The 21,541-nt window shown below is 37.8% G+C and overlaps 1 protein-coding gene across 42 annotated transcripts in view; it reads right to left on the reverse strand.

The window, feature by feature from the left end:
- Positions 1-21,541, reverse strand: part of LOC141748935 (guanine nucleotide exchange factor DBS-like) — a 243,678-nt gene that overhangs the window by 107,106 nt on the left and 115,031 nt on the right. For 18 of the 42 annotated variants that reach the window (XM_074601738.1, XM_074601732.1, XM_074601742.1 and 15 more), the window contains 4 exons: positions 15,871-15,942; positions 15,599-15,765; positions 11,900-12,080; positions 11,689-11,813 (listed from right to left, as the gene is read on the reverse strand). The gene's annotated coding sequence lies outside the window, so the exon portion shown is untranslated. The remainder of the gene's footprint in view (positions 1-11,688; positions 11,814-11,899; positions 12,081-15,598; positions 15,766-15,870; positions 15,943-21,541) is intronic. The other 24 variants (XM_074601727.1, XM_074601713.1, XM_074601746.1 and 21 more) reach the window with 4 other exon arrangements.

Genomic DNA, 21,541 nt, shown 5'->3' on the forward strand with positions numbered 1-21,541 from the left:
CTACAGAAAGCCTACTGTGAAAAGATAATGCAAATAAAGGCTGCTTGTCACGGAAACACACAAGTGACTGTGTAGGGTCGGGGCGGTTTTTTTCCCCAGAAACCTCATTTGGGAGTGAGAACAAGCTTCCATTTTACAAAAGCTGAAGACTTAGACTACTTTACACAGCCCCATTAGGAAGAGATTTTTTTGCTGGCTGTCTTGACTGTAGGTATGTTTTATGTGGGGATGTGAGCATGGCTATCATTAAGGTTTTCTGACACTTTTTTTAGTAACAGGTAGTTCTCACTAGCTCATAACTTTGCCAAGCAGCTATGTGAATTTTTCCATTCCGAATGGCTTTTCTAGATTTTTATATATATATACACACACAGTGAGATATATTCCCTTTAATGTTTTGTTTCATTTTATTTTATTATTTCAGCAAAGTAGTTGCGGATGTCTCTGAGACTTAACCTAAGGAAGTAGTATAGTGCTGGTTTGGGTTTTTTTTTAGTTTGGATTTTATTTTCCCTTCATACTCTTGAGCCTTCGCTTTTTGGAAAATTTAGACTTTGTTGCAAAAACCTAATTTGATGGCCTTTAGCATTACTTTTGCCTTTGCTGACACTATGAAAACCTCTCCACATTTTCTAAATCACAAGACTAAGAATTTTGCTTAATTCTTGGAAAGATACATTGTTATTTTGGGCAAGCCCTTCACAACTTTTTTGCCCGAGCAGACTGGATACTGCCAGCGCTCGCACAGCATCTACACGTCCAGACTCTTAACGAACCGTCTCTTCAGACTAACTGAGCGTGCACCAACTGCAACAGCTTCGGGAAGTTGAAAGGGCTGGAAATATGCCATCCTGGAGTGCAACAGCTGCTTCAGGATGCCTAGAGTGGAAGGAGGGGTGCAGAGGAAGGGCTCTTGGTTACAACTGGGATTTTGTATTCCTGCTGATGCAGTGGGGAAAGAAACCTGATTGAAATGAACGTGGTGATAGGGAACGATCTGTGTGTAAGGGACATAAGCGTAAAAAAGGCACGGCTAGTGTCACCTTGGTCTGGGAACATTAGTTTTAGAGCTGAACAGCAAAAAAGGGCATGAAGCAATGCCTGATGGAGATATAAAGCTTGCTTAGATTGCTTAGATTTCATGGCACTTGCTGACACAACAGAACTGGTGAGATAAGCTGAGAGGTCCTTCTGCGATGTGTAGACATAGCTCGAGACTTTTCAGCACCATAGGAAAAAAAAATTAACATTTTTTTTTGCACTGGCAGTTGACCGGACTCTTGAGAAATGGGGTGGAATGGAGAAGAGTAACTGCAGAAATTTTAGGAATGGAAGTTAAAGGTTGGGAATTGAAGAGGACTGCAGATATGAAGGTGAGTAAAAAGGGCTGAGAGGAGTCTGAAGCTTCAGGAGGGAGAAGCGGGGGACCCAGGAGACTTTCAGACTGCAGTTGACAGAATAAAGATTAGGAAGGACAGAACAAAGATCAGGAAAGAACACAGTAGAAAGAAACAAGTTTCAGAAATAGGAAAAAGAATTTATCCACATTATTTTTGGGAGTCTGGATTTAGAGCTGGACAATAGTATACAAATTAGCTGCTAAAAGCGTCAAACTGCCAATGTTGCCTGTTCCAGAGAGATGGTGACCTGTTTTACTATTTTGCTGCTGCTGCTGCTACAGAAAGAGTTGGATTATCATCATCCAAGGTCTAGCTGTGTTTCTTCAGTGACAGTCAAACTACAAGTTCCTTCAACTGGTTCAAATTTTAAAGTAACCAGAAATGGGTTAAGGTACAATAGACTACAGACGACATTCCCTGCCTAGTGTTTGTACTGACTGAACTCTCAAAAGCAGAGAAATGGACCCTGGAACCTTGTGAAACAACGGCAGACTTAAATAAATTACTGAGAAACCCTCATGATATGCTTTAAAAAAAAAAAAAAAAAAAAACACACAACAAAACCAAACCCAAACTTTTACATTTTTGTCCAAACATATTATGGAGGATACTTCAAACAATAAACGTTTCTGATTCTTACTACCTCACCAGGTGACAATCTGCCAAAGAATTTGGACTTATAATCTAAGATTCATATTTTAAAGATTCTGAGTAACTTCGGTGCTTAAAGCTTCTTTGAAAGAAACAGTAACTTATGCAAGTTTAATTTTCGTATTTCTGTGAAATTTATCTTCAAATATTTGCTTGAAGTTTCGAGATCTCTCTCAATTTCATGAGAAGTGAAACATTTAATTAAAATTGACTTAAAATCTAAAGAAATACATGAGGAGTTGTTTCAGATAACTTAAACATGGGATGGGGAAAGATTTTAATTATTTGCGTACTTTATTACTGGATATAAAAGCATTTTTTCAAATAAATGCTAGTTCTTCTGAGTTTCCTACCCATCTATCTGTAAAAAGATCAAACAGAGTATGCAGTCTCCAGAATGCTCTGACTTCCTAAGCGGCACTAAAAATATTTTAGTTCTGTCTGTCCAATGTAAGTTACTGGAAAATGTTCTGTGTTTTAATTGGTCTCTACTGGTTTTATGCTCAAAGGACAGTTTCTTTAAGATAGCTAGCAAAACTCTTCTAAGAGAAAGAACAATCAATATCTAAAAGGGGTTTATTAAAGGAAAATGTTATCTTCTTTGTCTAGCTCAGTTTAAAGTTTTATATATTTTTTTCAGTTAGTCAAATAATTTTTTAAATTATTAACACTGCTCTGTCTATAATTTTATTTCCTTTGTTGTTTTCCGTAACTGACTTCAATATAGGATAAAAGTAACTGAGTGACTGAAATTTAGATTGAAATCCTTTGCCATTTCTAAAAATAGTTCCCAACTACCCCAGTGCCCAAACTACTCAGAATTACAAGAGTACTGCCTGTACCATTATTGCTTTGCATTGGATGCATCTGCAGAGAGCTAAAGAAAAAACATCTTCATGCCTTAAAATATCTTCCATTTATTACTTTACAGCTGATAATTCATGTGTCCTACTAAGAACATGCTACCACTTTCCAAAGATGCAAGTTCATTAAGTATAAATGATTTTCCAAGTGATTCTTTATCTCAGGTTTTGTTGTTTGTATATACAGGTATCTAAAAATTGCCATGATTTTGTGCATATTATAGCTGTAGTTGTCCTTTATGTCGTACCTCACATCACATATGCCCTGACATTGAAAGTTTTACGTATATGAATTTTTAGTGTCCACACCCTGAAGACAAAGGGTGATTACTGATGATTATTGATTCTTACTAAAAAAAAAAAGGTGATCCTTGATTGATTTTTTTTTATATATATATATATTCTTTATATATTCATATATATTCCTTATATATCCAGCCCACTTATATAAAGTTAGAGCAGACTCTTTGAATGACAAGTTTTTAACAAGTGGAAATAAAGTTGTAGTGGGAGGGTGAGGGAGTCTGAATAATTTCAGATTTTGTTGGCAGGTGGAAACTCATTAAAACTGCACATGCTTGAGGAGGTAGTATATATATTCTGTACTGCTATTGAGACAATTCTCACAGAAATACTCCTGTTTCATCTGTCTGATAAATGGTGATCTTGGAAAAGAATGTGGTTCTTCTTTAGGCAGCTGTGCAATTCACTGCTTCGTGCTTCCTTTCTCTGTATGCTATAAAGATGAAGTCTATTGCCTTAGACATTTACAAATCCAATCTTTTCATATGTCACTAACTGCTTTTAGAGAAAAGCACAGATGTAAAATCCCTGTTTGTCTCTGAAGAGAGGCTAGCAAATAGGCTACCGACAGCAAGGCTCACCACTGTTTAATCAGAACCTACACTCAAGAGCATCACTGCAGTACTTTCCACAGAAAGTGTATTGCTTAGAACAATTTTTCTGCTGAATATTGGAAAACAGCACTACACTTAAAATCATGTAAGAGGGACAAAGCTGTAGAACATCTAACTTTTTATTTGAAGTCCTGGCCTTCAAAGCAAAAAAATACCACTCCATCCCTCTCTCCCCCCGATACAGCTTGCTAAGAACTGTGGTTGCTGCAGCTGGGATGGGGGTTTCTGGATGCACTGCAGAAAGCCATGGGATTTGGAGTGGGGTGTCAGGACCTTGTTTGGGGATTTTTTTTTTTTTGCTATTTATGGAACCATAGGCATTTCTTTTTGCTGCATTCTGGTAGGACAGCCAACCATATATTTGGGGAAGGACTGGAGGTTTTGAGAAGGCTGCTGGAAGGGAGAGGGCAAGCCTGCTGCCTGCATTTCAGTTGTTTTTCAGTCATTGGTGCAGGACATACACTTGCATAAAGCTTCAACACATTTTAAAATAGTCTGGGGTTTTTTTTTAGTTAAAAGATAGCAGTTCTGCTGCTCTCTCTCTATTTCTCTTTGTGAAAGCAGATCAAATTGAATACTGTCAGAGCTTAGATCTTATACAACGCATATGGTGATCTTTATTTTTATCTTCTATTGTAATGGAAAACTTGTACCAACAGTTTGAGGCATTTTAAACCTTTAAACTGAGAAGGATGTCAATCCAAAGACTGGTCAAAATCGAGACCAGAAGATAACTGTTGAGCCTTTCGCCACATCTGGAACTGCTTTCAAGAACAGACCTGTAGTTTAATATTTTTGAGATATAAAGATACAAGGTGGCATAGAGATGTCAGTTTGTAAACTTCTTTCCTCCACCAAAGCACAGCGTATTAAAATTGCATGTGATAAAGTAGGAGTTTTTTTGTCATGTAGCGAGAAACATTCTGAGTGACTCCAGCATGGTTTTCCTCTTGTCAACAAGATCATTTGAAGAAAAATAGTTGTGCTTCCAAAATAATAGTGTCTCCTGTCATAGAATTGCTGAATACTTGGTTCTGCGACAAGGATTTTTATGAGAGAGGAGCAAGACTAATTTACAAACATCAAGAACCAGGACATGATAAACCTGGCTATGCTTGGATGTTTAGAGAATCCGCACTGTCAGTTTAGCTACAAATGTGCTGTGGCAGTCAGGAACACTTGCCAAACCTCTGACTTGATGCATTTTATGTCTCCATCATCTGGGTATTCAAAAAATACGAGTTGAGGCCCTCAGAATCCTTTATAGCTGTTCAGTTACATAGGTATGAAGTGTACACTTCCATTTCTTTTATGTTGTATTTGAGCTTGGGAGTTCGACGACATACAGCAGAGGTGGAGAGAAAGAAGGAAGCAGCAGCAGTAAAGGATTAAAAAAGCTTATAACCTCATCTTAAAAAAATAAATTGCATCCATTCATCAGTTACATTGACTATGGGCATTTTTTACATCCTGAAAGTAGGTATCCAGCACCTTTTGGATAGCGTTTGCCTACAAATGTGTATTGCCATTCACGATTTAAGTTTTTGCACTGATACAAAGTGTTACGAATTTATAATTGCTCATACCACAGCTAGAGAGCTACACGAGTTCTGACACTGACATTTTCACAAACTTCCGTAACTGTCAGTATAGCTTTTAGCTATTTGCCTTACTTTGTAATTAAGTATGGAAATAGCAACAAAGAATAATAATGTATGCTCCTAGGTCTGCTTTTATCACAGCATTTATTTCTCCCTTCACTTAAGAAGAAATATACATTGTTATAGTCTCCTTGACACCTTTGTGAAAGCCTGCTATTATAACTCTCTGTCTTGGATATTTTTCAGCATCTGCATGTGAACTTTTTTGTTATTGTTAAACTAGTAATATCCTAAGGCATTCCCAAAGTATTCCTTATCAACGTTTTCTCCTTCTGATGCAAAGACTATATGGTATTTATACTGCAAAGTGGGTTTACTTTGTTGCTTCTTCAGCAAGACATCCTTTTCTTGTCTCTAGCAAAAAATGCAGTCCTGTTAACTGTGCTGCATATAAATAAGACCGCCGTTCTGTAATTGGAAAGCTAAGCACAGTCTAATTATGAGCTCTGAATTGGATGTTATGTTTATTTGAACACATATGTATCCCAACTACTGAGTTACAAATCAGTACTAATTTATACAAGTCAAGGCCTGTCTCTTTGACTTGAAACAGCTCCTAAAAGCAGAAATCAAATATATGGAGACACCTGACAAAAATTCAGATGCTGGTAAACTGTAGTAGGTGCTTTCAAGCACCACTGAGTTCTTTTACCAGTATTTTTGCTTTGACTTTTATCAGTGTAAAGGCCTTACATGATTCCCTCTGAAAATAAAGACATCTAAGAAAGATGAAATAAGAGGAAAAATCTATAGCTGAATCTATTATTTGCCTCTTGCCTAAGAGAATAGTTCATTGCTGCAGTGGTCTAATGAGCCGCTCTGTGCTGGCGCTCGACTTTGACTGCATTCTTAACAAAACAGTTGCACTCTCTCCAGTCACAAATAGGATTTTTATAGGAAGACACAAAAGCAATGGGTTTTACTTCTGAGTCCGCAAGAAAAACTTGAGTGCACTCACAACTCAAAACTTGAGCACGTGCAGAGCAAATCTGCCTGGACAGAACGAACCAAGGAAGGGATGGGGAAGGCATTTTACAGTTAGTGTAAAGACTATCACCTAAGACATATGTGTATGGCTACTTCAGGGTTCAGTGATCTTTGTCTTCACTGGGTACACCCCTGTTCATTCATAAAATGATCCCTTTCACTGGCAAAGAGGCAATATTGAAAATAAACCCGCTGTAAACTAACTGAGGTAGTGATAAAAAGCGAGCGAGACACTGTTCAGAAACAGTGAAACTATGGCTGGAGCTAGAAGAATTGCTGCAAGACATCTGTGCAGAATTATATTTTTTTTTGTCTTACTTTCTGGATGTCTGTTAACCTGAAGTTTTCTGAGGGAGAAGACACGACTAGTGACTAAATCAGACGTAAGATCTTGCTTCTCTCACCCCTTAATGAATGCCATAAAAGCCAGCCTGCTAGGTCTCTCATTATCAGGTATTCATGACGGACTTGAAATAGCTTTCCTTCTGAAGCTTTATCAGAAACTGACCTTTTCTCAAAACCTTTTAATAAACTGTCACTTTCTGATGAAAGTAATCTTGGAAAAAATCCTGGCCAACTCTAATAGCAACAGTTTGCCTTTAACTTTTATTTTAGACATAAGCGTATGAGTGTGTGTATGCGTACATAGGTGTGGTTACAGCCCTGTGTATGAGAACTGGTACAATAGAGGTGTTTCTAATTTCCTGTTTCTTTAAAGTTAAGGAGTTTCTTCCCAACTGAGTAAACAAAAGAAAATGCTCCAGACTTTTGCCCTGTCTTTGAATGCCACCCTTTCCCACACTGTACAACATCTGGACATCACACTTGGTGACAGCGGTGGCAGGTTCAGCCTTACCTACTGCACCAAATTTCCTTGGGAGTAAAAGTGGAACCTATACCACTAGCTCATAGCAGTAACCTCCGCTTGGTTTTAAGCTCCATGTTATGCACCTTGTATGATTCACCACAGGAAAGTAAAACGTACCCAGAAAATACATATAAATACCTGAAAGATTTAACATTTGCAAAATTATAATCTCAGTATAAATGGCACTGCATATACCTATAAGCATCCCTAAAACAAACATAGTCTTCTCAGGAGCCTGGCAATACATCATATTTGCTAACGCACAGTTGAAGAGGAATTTCTGCATAGTCATTACAAACGTAGGGACAGAAAGGGTCACCAAATATAGTTGCCTACAGTAATGAAGCACTGTGTCACATAAAACCTCCATAAAATGATACGTTTCATTTTAAATTAATGAACTTTGCTCTTATTCACCCTGCTCAGAGATAATTCTACTTCATCACTTGTCTAAGTGAGGTCTCTTTCTGCTGCTCCTTCCTTCTCACCCTTTTCCTTGGCTCCAGCATGGATTCTCCACACACCATTGTTCCTTCAAGAAATATCCATCTACTCCAACAAAGGGTCCTCCACAGGCTGCGTCAGGGGTTTCTGCTCCAGCACCGTGGAGCACCTCCTCCTCCCTTCTCTGACCTTGGGGTTCCCTCTGTTGTTCCTTTGCTCCCTCCTCTCCCTCTTGCTCTCCGGGGTTTTCTGCCCTTCAGTAAATGTGCTTGCACAGAGCTCCGCCAGCTTTGCTGATGGCTCAGCTGTGTCCTGCATGGGGTCCAATGCAGAGTCAGCTGGCCCTGGCATGGGGCAACCCTGACCTCCTCCCACAGAGACCCCTCCTGCAGCACCGCCACCCCCAGCTACCAAAACCTGCCCATGCACACCCAGTACAATAGCTAAGGCTTATGCTCCTATATGATCTTTATATAGTATTGTTATTTTAAATTGACAAACCTGGAGTTACTGTTACATCAGTCTTTGTTATCAGCTTGTCAGTTACTTAATAAATACATTCCATGGTCTCTGTGGGAGTTTTAGTCATTTAGATGGTAATTCCTGTTTCACAGGTATGTTCTGCACTAGGCGCCAAATATAATCATCTGTGGTATTACTGGTGATAAATTTTAACAGTTTTCATGTCGGTAAATTTGCATGTAGTTTTATTATGTAGGAAGTATCTAGATTTAAACTAACATCTCAAACCTATGTGAGCCATCTTCCTTTTGAAACTTCTTAACTTTGCTGTGCTTCAGGTATGTAATAGTATTACAAAGCAAGAAATAACATACTGATAAGACTGGTCACGTCTGTTACCACCAGCAATTATGGTTGTCAAAACAGCAACCCAGTTTTCATCCCTACCTGTCAACATAGTTCATTGTGATACTCAGAAGGGAAGCATCAAGGAAATGTTAGAGACATCTTTGTCTATTAAACTGTGCTTTAACTCTTAAAACTATTTCTTTCGTCCACGCATTGTGGGTGATTAGGGCCACCTCCAACTGCACTAGAATGAATATTCTCCATGTTCTTTTATCCCAGCAGTTTAACGTATCCATCAAAATACCTAAGGATCTTCAGATACAGTAGTACATGGGAAAGCTCTTCCTTAAACAAGTCTTATATGGGTCATATGACACAAAATGATGTGTCTCAATTCCAATTAAGAAAGCCATCATTTTTGAGTAATCTAAGCTATGATAGAGAATTTTTATCCTGGGCTGTTTGTGAAGTGTCCTATGATCGTGGTAGTGCAGTAGAAGTGATTTTAAAATTATTTTTTCCATATAAACTTTAGATATTTGGGATGTTTTTCTACAGAGTGTCAGCCAGCTGCAAATTACTTTGAGTTGTCTATCTACACTTACAGATTGGCCTTCAGGGAGGGAAGCGAGACAAAGTGAGAAGATGGCATTAATGAAAGCTGGACAAGCTTTTCCACATTTTTATTAGACTCTTAATCTGCCAGATCTTTTCCCCAAGTAAATTCTTATGATGAAAGCTCTTCTATTCACTGTGCTTTAGACTAGGTGCTCTAAGTCTGTAAAAAGGAACAATAATTCTAGCTGATTTTTTAAAGTTTTTTTTTTGTGACCCTGGGTGTAATTTCTGTATAAATAAAGAGTGACCCATTTGCAACTCTTCCTATAACTTTAACATGTTCTTTGCAGAATTGTTAGAGTAATATAATGACAAGTTATTTTTCTGGTTTCTGAGCATTGGTTAAAAAAACAAAACAAAACACCACACTCCTACGGATTTAGAGGTGGTGAAGGAAAAAAAAAAAGTGAAAAGATAAAAAAAGTGTTTGGAAAGATAATGGGATGTTTTCAAAACAAAGAATAGAGCCAGTGTAAAAAAAAAAAGTCATAATGGGCAATATTGCCTGTTTAAAAAGAGAACAACACCCCCCAAATCTTGATAACTAGGAAACCTGAGAGGATGGAGAATCATCCCTCCCAACCCAGTCCTTCAGTGTATTTGACACATTTCTATTGCTGTCTCTGCCAGTGTGTGCTTACTACTCTCCCATGACTCTAAATTCCAGATATTTTTATTTCAGAGGAGATCATAAAATGCTACTATAGATGACATTTCATCTTTCACGGGTTTTTTTGTAATCAGAGATAGGTGAAGGTTAATTAGATTTAATACAGTGTTGGCTGGTGGTTTTTTTAAACAGAGCACAGTGATTGCCAACTGGCACAGTGTGCGTAACCCAACTTTTACATTCTTCTGGTCTGTTCTGTAAGTAATGAGATTTCTACAACAGCAGAAATTTGCTGCAAAGACATTGGGCTGGGACTCACGAGACTTAAAATTTATTCCTCGCTCTACTGCTGACCTGCTGTGTGACTTCTATAAAAATCACTTCAACTCATTCCTTTTCATCGCAACCTTTGCTGCAGCTGCTTTATACAGGTACTGACCTCCTAAGGCAGTAAAGCAACTTCATAATTGGAAGCTGGGCAGTCTCCCTCTATAACAATCTCTACATCAATTCCATACCATTATAATTACGGATAATACAATTAAAATACCTTCACCTTTTTATCAATAGCAAAATTCAGTGCAAAGTGACACCTACTATGAAAGTATGGTTATGAAGTGGCTTATTGTAAAGTAAGTTTGATGGAGGTGGTCCAGTTGTCCAGTCAACAGCTAGCATCAAAACCTTACCCCTGTAACTGGCATCCTTATGGGAATTCTCAGCACAGGAAACAAGGAATTAACAAGCAGAATGAAATAACCCACCAGTCCCCAAGTATGGTCCTCCTTGGATAAGACTGCAATTTTTACCGTGTCTTATTCATGCAGGCACCCCCCTCTTTTTTTTTTTTTGCGAGGGTGGGAGGGTGGCACAGTGGGAAGAAGAGGAGAAAGATCCTCAAACTCAAGGCTTTCCTTAATAATGACTTGATAAAAGAAAATGCAGGTTTCTATTAAAGGTTTATTAATATCTACTGTGATAAAAAAATCTCTGCATTAAGAATAATCAAAGCTCTCATTTTGCCTTTCCTTTTTCTAACAATGATTGTTACAATAACATTCCGGTCCTCTAAGCCTGAAAAAGTAGAAAACACAGAGAATGGCAGTAAGAAAAAAAGATATGAAGTGCTGAATTGCATTCAGCACCAAAAATATGTAGGGAGAAGAGTAAGAATGGCTGTTAAAGAAATCATATCATGAAAGATAAGGGATCTCACAGAACATCAGTCATTCTTATTCTGCATGTTTGCTGGCACAGTAAAGGCAATAAAACAAAACATACGCTTTCCTTTGTGTAGTGCACAAAGGCAGGATCTGAGGAAAAATAACTAACCATCTAGTGATGGTAGTCAGCTAAAATAAAATAGATTCCAGTGCTGCAATTTGCAGTATCCTGCAGTGTTTGCAGAAGTTTTTTCTCAAGCATTACTAATGTTAGAACTTTAGACAGCTTCCTTGAGTCTTTGTGGAACATGGTGTGTTAATTCCTACAGTGTTAAAACGATGTTTTGGCCTGACAATAGTATGCAAAACTCCCAGGAAGGCTGTGTTTAAAATGTAAAAAGCTACAAGCAATTCTTTCTAAATTGCTCCCTCCTGTTTTAAGATATACTGCACTTTCAGACATTGTCACATAACATTCACAGTAGTACGCACATAAGAAATGCAAAATCTTAAGGCCTAGTTAGCAGTTTGCTTCTATAGTAGGTTAAAGCAAATAATTACTGCAAAATTAATCTCTAACGTGTTACGTGGAACCTCAGCATCATCCTAGGCTTACCCCTTGCTACACAGAGAGACCACTTATTTAAATAAATGATAATAAAACTAATGGTCATCTTGGCATACGGTAACACTTACATGATGGAATCAAATCTCTTTAGCAGGATGGTTGGTCGCTGTCCGGGCGGCAACAGAAGTTTGTCACAAGGATCCTTGCGATGGCATTTTCAGACGGATCAGGTGAGACTTCCCAAACCACTGTTCTGTAAAGCAGGGCTCCATCACATGTAGCAGTTACTTGGGAAGACAAGTGCCATAACTCTTAACGCCCCCCCTTCCTTCTCCTTACCTCAGGCTTTTAGTGCTGAGCACGATGTGGTGTGGGATGGGATATCCCTTAGGTCAGTTGGGGTCAGCTGCCTTGGCTGTTTCACCTCCCATCTCCTTGTGCACCCCCAGCCTACTCGTTGGTGGAGCAGCATGAGAAACAGAGAAGGCCTTGAAGCTGGGTACGCATCAGTTGCCAGCTGCTAAAACATTAGTGGGTTATCGACACTGTTCTGGTCACAAATTCAAAACACGGCACCATGTGGGCTGCTACAAAGAAAATTAACTCCATCCCAGCTAGACCCAGTACATCCATTCAAAACATGTAACTATTGAAAGCATGTAACCGTTGACACCATTTCTGTATCTGCAAGATTTTCTTCTATTAACGTGGTTTATATATGTAAACTTGGTCAGTTCGGCAGCAGGAAACACCTAAAAGAGTCTCTGCAGGGGCCAGACTATCTTACCAAGATGTTAGGTATACCAATTGGTGCAGGCACAACAGATGCTGCCTGGGGGACATCTTCAGGAACTATACCAAACTCTTACCTGGAGACGTCCTGCCTGAGTTAGTCAATTACTTAATGGTAAAGGTGACTGCCATTAAGCACTGCCATTTAAGTCTATAAAAACACGGTACAAACAGGAACAGGCTCTTAATTACTACTTATTCATAGAAGTATTTCTTCCAGAAGAAAAATGTCATCTTAATTTAATATTTTTCCTAGTCATTTGAAATTTAGGGACTTTCTATTTTTGATAGCCTTTACAAGTCCAGAGTTTAAAAAAAAAGTCTTGATAAACAATATTAATTTTAAATCATTTGATCTAAGCCTGAGATTTAAATTTATCTCCTTTAAGCAATCTTTTTCACATTTAAAAAGAGAAGCAGACTTCACTGTACAGTAGTTAGCTCTGCAGCTACAAGTGGGATTGACCAGTATCTGCAACTATGACCAAAACTTGAATCTGCAAAAATCATGATATTTTGGATCTGAGGTTTTCAGAAGGACAAAGCACAGACACTATTAATTTCCATCTTAAAAGTTCCATCTCTATGGTGCATCTTGTTCTTTGATGTGTAAAAACTGAAGTGCTTCCAGAACGAGTACTTACCTGTGGAAACACAGCAGTTAGTTCTGCATGAAAGCAATTAATTCTGAATAAAATTCAAGACGAGGAACAAGCTCTTCTGTCTCAAATATATTGTCCCAGAACACCCTCCTTAAAGAAGGACATTCATCAAGAATACTAGGAAATACTTAACAACAAAATGGAATATTTATTGGAAAAATATAGCAGTGGTCCTCAAAGCACTCAATTTTTAGTCTAGAGGGTTAAAAAAACAAACAGGAAAACAAAACTTTTAAAGTGTTAGGTCTGGAAAAAATGGAAATGAGCTGGAATTTGTATTCTGAAGAAGAACTAAAATAGAGCAAGAGAAGAAAACAGCTGCTTCAGGAATACAAATGCTAAATTTATTAATGCAAGAGAGGACAGTATGATTAAGGTGTTTAATGTACTGTGTAAAGCACCAGAACACTTGGCTTAATATATTTTAACCAGGAAGGCTAAAAAAAGCCATGAGTCCAGGCTGGAGTAAGTTCACAAGTGGGTTGTCCCCCCATTCTTTGACTGAGATTGTTTTCCAATTTTATTTTTTCCCCTCATGCTCAATCCTGGCAAAACTGTATTGCCGTGCAGAACACCTCAATAACAAGAATGCTAGTTCCAGTCACTGTTGAGTCCTAGCTGACTGTATCGGACTGCATGTATTCCTGACATTCGGCCGCACAGCCCGAGCCAAGTTAGTGAGGCTTGCTTACCCCAGCAGCTACCAGAACACTTAATTATTTTACTGTATTCTTATACAGTTAATCTCAGCAAAGGCTCCTTCAAAAAGAAAAATGGAGCATAAGATCCTAAAACTTTCCATATGAGAGAAAATATAGGTTTTATTCAAGGACCAATAAAAATAATTAAGGACTTAAGGTCACCAATGAACTCCAGTAATGGAGATTGTAAGGGATGTGGGGAGATACCACATGCTTTCCATCAAATTTTACAGTATTTTCTCATTGTAATTTTTTCCCCCTCAACTTGTCTTGAATTTAGTTGCTTTAATCATCCACAGACCAACAAAAAAGTTAGCAATATTGTCTATTATTTATATATTTTTTTCTGTTGCTTACCCTCAAACCAGCTGTAGCGGGTAAAGGATTCTCTAGACAGACTCCGCAAGTCCGTGTCAGTGGCAGGGGGCTGAACACAATTAGGGGCAGCCAACTGATAGTAAAAGGCCACTGAAGCCTTTTATTCATATAAGCATATATAAGCGTATATATGTATATGCACACAAAACATATAGTGGAAGAAACACCTAGCTGCACTGTGACAGAAAGAAAACCATATGAACTTTAACACATACACAAGTACAATTTCTGTTCTCACAGCCCCAGCACATTCATACAATCAATAAGAGTTGAATTTGGATCACTGAGTATTGAAAGTGATCCATGTATGCCTTAAGGAATATATCACCGAGGAACGGTAGACTGCTTGTGACATAAGCCAATAACTGGTCCTCTCAAGAGAAAATGCTGTAGAGAACAAATGTCATTTCTCTGCAGGGAGTAAATGAGCAAAACTCTGCTCACTGGGACTCTTTCTTCCGCACTGAAGAATTTAGTTCACTGGAAGCACTGTCTTCCTCTACATTACATACGCTTCAGTGAAAATAGGAGAGAGTCTTACTACTTCCGCCTTAAGGACAGGATAACCTTAAAGTTACTCCAAATGGAGTTATGCCTTAAAAGACCTTGTAAAAAGTCTTAACAATCAAACTCGACAACAAGCAGCACCGTTCATGTAGAATGGTTAAAAAAAATACTCAACAGTGAAGTGATGAGCTTGCAGGCAATATACAAATGCAACTTTTTTCCCCCATAGTCACACAATATGCTACAAAAAGAGATGAAAGGGAATGTTTTGTAGGTGTAGTTATGGCAGTTCTTGGCTCCTTCCATCCTCAGTAGAGATTAACCAATACAGAGTACCATCCTCTTTCAACTGACTATAGGCAAAATCTAAAATTAAAACCAACTTTTGTGACTATTGCTACATATGCCGAAATAATCAGTTTTATTCTGTACTTACAATTACCCCAAAATATAAAAGAAATTACTGGATATGCTGTCAGATACACGCTGCTTGCCAGTCTCAGCTATTTACTATGCTAAATTATACAGCTTAAGTATAAAAAGAAAAGTTGCCAGAACTCAGGGCATTTATATAAATTGGTAAAGCAGACGGGGTGGGAGGGATAAACTAACACCATTAGAAGCAATGGATACCCTTCTTCAAAAGGGTAATTCAGTGTGTTATTCAACAGGTAAGTAATTCAACATTTCATTTATTTGAATATAATTTAGCAGACGCTGTTCTGTGACAGCTACTGTCAAGCAAACTACTATTGTTTTGTTGGTCTCATTTTAATGTTTTGTGTTTATAGGATAAGAGTCCTAATTTCTAAAAGTATCATAAATTGCAAAAAAACCATTTTATGTACTTTCATTTGGACTGTAAACGGAGTAAGTTGCTTTTATTCCATGTCCTACTTTTTCTTAACGTGTAAACTTCATCTTAAGATTTTAATTTAAAAGTTAATCTTCTAAAAATAATATTAATTAATGTAATTTTCCTTGTATTCCCCTATTACCTTCTGTCCTTTTAGTTCCAGGTTTTCAGTTGTAATGGCCTGTGGCTCTACTGCAGGCTTCCTAGAGGAGAAACAAATTTGTGCCAGCTTGCTGAATAACCTCAGTAATGTTCAGTCACTCAGAACTTCTCCATCTGTGTGTCCATCCATCCAAAGAACCAGATGCTCTGAAAAACACCATAACCACCTTGCCTGATGTATCAATATCTGAAATATGTTGCTACCACAACTAGCGTTTCCAGCCCTACAAGCAATGGCAACAACTGACCTACCTGGAGCCCTCAGCTCTTTAGTTGGTCAGGTACAGGGTTTTCTTTGCAAGTCAACTGTTTCTGCTACTGGAGCTAAAGGGAAACATGCAAAAGGTTTTTATATGATATTTTTCCTCCCCCCAGAAAATGAAATCACTTAACTGGAAGCATCATAACAAAAACTAATAGAAAGCAATCATTTCACCAAGGAAGAAGAGAAGTTCAGAGAGCAGGCAGATTTCATCAGAATGAAAAGCTAAGCATAATTACCAGTCTTCCATTTCCATTGGTTTTCCACTGATAGGCATTTAGACAGCTCAATTATTTTATTATTGAAATTAGACAGTGAGATAATGATATAAACTTCCATTCTAAACTTTTATATATTCCACTGACACAGGTTGCAGAAATATTTTTGACAAGAACTTGATGATTAAACATGAGCTTGCTTCAACAGATATGAAGAAATGTCCTTGATTCTTTGTTACACATCCGTGCAGCTGCTCTTTTAGTTCAACAGGAAGATTAATACATAGGATCTGAATCAGCAGCTAACCATTTCCCAAATTATTTGGCTAATAACCTGAAATTTCTTCTGAAAATACCTTAGAAGAAAGTTTCCTCATAAAAAAAAAAAAAAGAAAATGTGTGCATGGTATATAACAATTTTTGCAAGAAACTTAATTGCGTTTTACTATCATAAATCACTGCAACTCTTCTCTGTTATACCCTCTTGAGCGAACAATTACTTCTGATCAGCAGCTTTGGCAAAAATATTGATTAAGCCATGTTCTTAGAAACAAAACAGAGATGTATATAAATTTCAAGGCTCTGTTAAAGTACAAGCTAAGTGGGCAAAAAAATATTTCTGATTTGCATCTAACAGACAGATGTTCCCAACCATATTACATTTCAAAGCACTGCAAGGGAGATGTTCAGTATAGAATACGGTAAAAGGAGTCCAGTGATTAAACCTACAGAGTTAAGCATCTTCAGTCCAACTAGTAGAGTATCAAGAATGTTATAAAATCCGCTTAAAAGTGACTATCAACAAAGAGTGAAAAGTTACTGAAACACAGTATTTTCTTTTATCAAAGAATTTTGTTTAAAATGCTTTACTTTTACTTTTGTTGAAGTGCTTTACTAAGTACAGCAAAACAGTTTTTAATGAAAAATAGTAATAATATAGTTACAAGTCACATAAGCCAATGAACTGTGTTAACAAATAACACTTGGAAAAGGTGTGTACATATTTTAGCGGCTTAATTTCTAGTTTTTAAGATAAACATTCCATCACTTAAGCATCAAAGCTTCTGCCTTGGGCAACTATTAACTGCTGGGACATCTGTGGAAGCTGAAGTTACTGCCTCTCAACTGTTTGTTACCATTACTCTTTTGCCAAAAATTGCCAGCCCCATAGAATGTGATGTTGCTGAGCCAGCAGAATGGGTCATACAAGATTCCCTCATCTGTTTCAGTATAAAGTTAGCTGAGTCAACTTAAATCCAACTGCTCACGCATGTTGGTGAATCAAAAGAAATGGTAAACTTCTTCTAAACATTTAATATTTACTGTTCCATCTTGCACACATTCTTGCAAAATAGTAAGAATCAAATTTAAGGATCAAAAGGATTTTTAAACTCACGCCAATGTTTATCTGCACCTTCTTATTCTGAAAGAACTATAAAATGTTAACATTATCAATCGTTAAGTGATTTGCTTCATTAGGGCTGTTAGATCTTTGTTGCTAGGTATTTACAGCTGCTGCAGAGACAATCAACAGCAAAACTCCACAAGACTGCTATGGCAGCAAAAAAAAGCATTAAGAGGCGTGGCCGTGACACTAGACAGCACTGTTCTGCAGATATTCATAGTGCTTTTTATGCTGTGTTGCTATAAATAGGGACAGGGAATCTAATGAAAACATTCAAGCAGGAAATTTGCAATTCTGTCAGGAGCTTATCCAATGTCTTCACTTGACCCTCCTTCAGAGTTCTCATCTACAAATGGCAACAGAACTGGGGAGGAATCTGGATCCGAACGCTCTCAAATGGTTTCTCTTCATCTACTAAAATGATTTGTCCCAATGCAAAAGGGACATGTAAAGAAGGACGTGTAAGAATTATAACCATACATTGCGTATGGCTGGTAGGTGAATTTTGCCTTACACCTCACACCGATGGGACAAGCTGACTACGAAGCAACATAACCTGAGCAAAACTGAGCTGTCAGGAAGAGGAAGGAGTTAGAGCTGTATACTATGCTCAGTTCTCGCCATTTAGAAGTCTTTGGCCAGAGGCGTAAGTTTTGTCCCTAGCAACTGTAACCTGCATTTAGATGGGATTAGATGTCTTTGCATCATGAAACTGCACCCTTTCTAACATAGCAATAATCCCCAATTATAGTCTGAATTGCAAAAATATGGCATTAAAATCATGAGAAGGGAAAAAACTCCTATTCAGAGAATATCCTTGATAAAGCAGCAGTGTGTCCTGTGTGTCAATTAGGCCTAGAGAGATACTGGGTTTTATGTAAGACAGAACTGTTGGTTTTAGTCTTACAGGTGGATTCGTTTATAAATGCTGACCCTGACATATAATCTTAAATAAAAGCTGTGCTTTTCTATCTAATTTCCATCTTTCAGCTGAGACATTAGCATTCCTTATTCAATGTTCTTCTCTCTCAAGCATTACCTCAGATTAATTGGCACTGTATAAAATAAGTTGCTGGGTGCACAATGGTAACCATGGTAGCCTTCATACTATCTTCACGGCGCATATGTAATTCAGTCCTCAGGAAAGCCTAATTAGTATGTAGCATAATATATTCTCTCTAAACACATCACCGTGGTATGAAATACACACAATCAAAGCAAACAATGCCAACAACCTCCACTGAACTGGGCTACCATTACGGAGCAGTTACATTACAAATGAATATACCATTACGTAGTTTTGCTGCAGCATCCCCAACCTGCATAAAATGCGTCTTCTTTAACCGTATGCCTTTTCTTTATGACCAAAAGGTGGCAATGTTCTACTTATTATCAGCTGGCCTTAAAAAGTCAATAGAACTGTACTCATGCAGGAGTAGTGAAATCTCTTCCCAGCCAAGCCAGAAAGCTATACATCATTAACTAGTGCGCTTACTAGGTCCCAATACTTCAGTGATGACACCTTCAGTTAAAGCGACACAAATATTAACATACTGTTCAAGTTGTAACCCAACGAGCTGTGTGAAAGTACATTCATGTGTATCTTCTCATAAGGAAAATCAAAAAGCATACGCAGCTTAAAAAGAAAGTATATTCTCTGTTACTCATCACATATAATCAGGCCTTATTTGGGATACTCTTGACATGTTTATACAAGACAATTACTGCTATGCAGCGAGTGAAAAGTTTCACCAGCCTGGCTGCTCAGAAGATGCCACCCAGACACTTGAGATTTTTACAGAAGCTTATTTCGAGAAATGTTAACTCATTTGAGGTGACCTCCATGATTCATTTGGGGATTTGCCAGTTGCGAATATTGAAGTCATCCAAAACGCCTGCCCATGAGGCCTTAATACCACACCCACATGGACTGTCAGTACGCATAACAGCGTGGAAAAAACAGCGTGCAGCTGTTATTTTTCTCATGAGTGTGTCAACAACTGCATTACTTATTTTAATGGAACAAGTTAGGAATAATCACATGCAGGACTGGACTGCTACCCTGGTGCTGGGCCCACTCCTGGGATTACCAAACATAGGGTGTCCTACGCCCGAACATTTAGACATTATTTCCACAGGACACTAAATGAGAAAGCTAAGTGACAAAATAAAATATGTTTTTTCTGCTGTTTCACAGAAAGATGTTTTTTCAGTATCAGCAGTAAAATGGCAACCCTTACATTATTTTGTATAACTATTTGTGGTATATAGGAGGAGTGACTGCTTGCTATGGAGTTAAAGCCAAGGCTAGCTAAAGAAGGAATGCCAGGAGAGAGAGGAAGATAGTCTATATGAAGAGCATCCTTACGAATACACTGAAGTAATTGTTGGGTTTCTAACAAAAAAGATGGCACGGTCTGAGGCCAAATTTGGCACCATAAACATTCTGATGAGGCTGAGGAGAAACGCTTACAGTAAGAGATCTAGAGAAATAAATACATTTTCAAATGCTGCCAGCTAATATCTGTTAAATTACTGTTAGCTACAAAAAGCAAAATGAGAACTGCTTCTCCCCAAAACAGGAGCAACAAGAGTAAGGAGGCGTCCAGACATGTACAGAGTAGTCAGCACACAGCAAATACGAAAGTCATTTAATTCCTCATGTGAATATGTATTGATTTAGTGTACTGATGTACTAGAAATGCTACTTTGATTAAGTATGGGATATCAGTCTGTCAGATGAAATGCAGACATTTCAGAGAACTTGTTTTGGATCCTAAATCAACTTCCCAAATACGATATGAAATAGTTGCCTGGCAGTTAATCCATCTTGGCCTGGAATCCTTAGTAATTTTCATGTTTACAAGATTTATCTTCATTCTACTCTCTCTACATGTGCATGAACGGAAATACTTTCCAACTCATAGCAAAAAACTTTCAAACTGTTATAATATTTTTTTTTTGAAGTGTGGATTGGTTTTGATAGTACTAGTTGACCCTTCTTTTATACCAACATGGACACTTTTTTCCTGACAAGTCCTTGTGGTGTGGCAGTGGTTTTTTTCCAGAACAGAATGAACTAACTGTGATGTTTCCCCTCCAACATTGCCATACCGGCTGACAGCTTCTTGTCCCGGTCTGCCAGGATAACAGATGCAGATCTCCATTTCAGATATACCTGGCAAAAGGTAGCATTATGGTCATAAAATCCCAGCCACACACATGCTGACCATCCGTGTGCATCTGATTCCACACATTTGGAAGGAACAGCATTTCTTTCAAGTGGCAGTGCTATAAAACAATTTTTCAAGTAAAAATGTCATTTATTTCAATTAAATAGAATAACAAGAAAATGCCCTCTGTTAATACCGTAATGCTTACGTAGGCATATCACACTTTCTATTTATGGCCATTATAAAATTTATTTGGCAAAAAAAATGGGAAAAACTGGTAAAATAGTAGCATTTTATATGGAAAAGTCTGCTAGTTCAGAAAAGCTATTTATCTTCATGTAGGTGATGATAATTATTTCATGCATTTACATTGGGTTATCTGTCATCAAATACATGTTATCTTACATTAACTCTACATTTTTCTTAGGAAGATACAGTATTTTATTAGATGTTTTTTCACCTAGTCTCAGTCATGTCAGCAATTCTAAAAAACAGTCTTAAAGTAGTTCTAATAATTGCCAGACTCACTAGACGTAGATCCATTCATTTATGACCAGCTATCCTTGGCCACTGGAAAAATGTGAATGAGTGATCACAAACAGAAACAAAACAAAACAATTCCTTCCGTTTCAGGTAGTAGAATTTGGGAGCAGAAAGATCACAAATACTATTTGCTGTACATTATATATTCTGTTTCTATTATACAAAACTCAGCTTTGCTTTATGTAAAACGCCCAGGCAATACTATCTGTGACTGCAAAACATTTTTGAACGAACTCTACTAAAAAATGGGTTGCTGATTCTTCTGAATAAGAGCTTTCATAACCCATCACACAAAAAGTATCTAGAGCACAGGTATGGGGGA

The sequence above is a fragment of the Larus michahellis genome, chromosome 9 (genome assembly GCF_964199755.1).
Source record: "Larus michahellis chromosome 9, bLarMic1.1, whole genome shotgun sequence".
Classification (NCBI taxonomy): Eukaryota; Metazoa; Chordata; class Aves; order Charadriiformes; family Laridae; genus Larus; species Larus michahellis.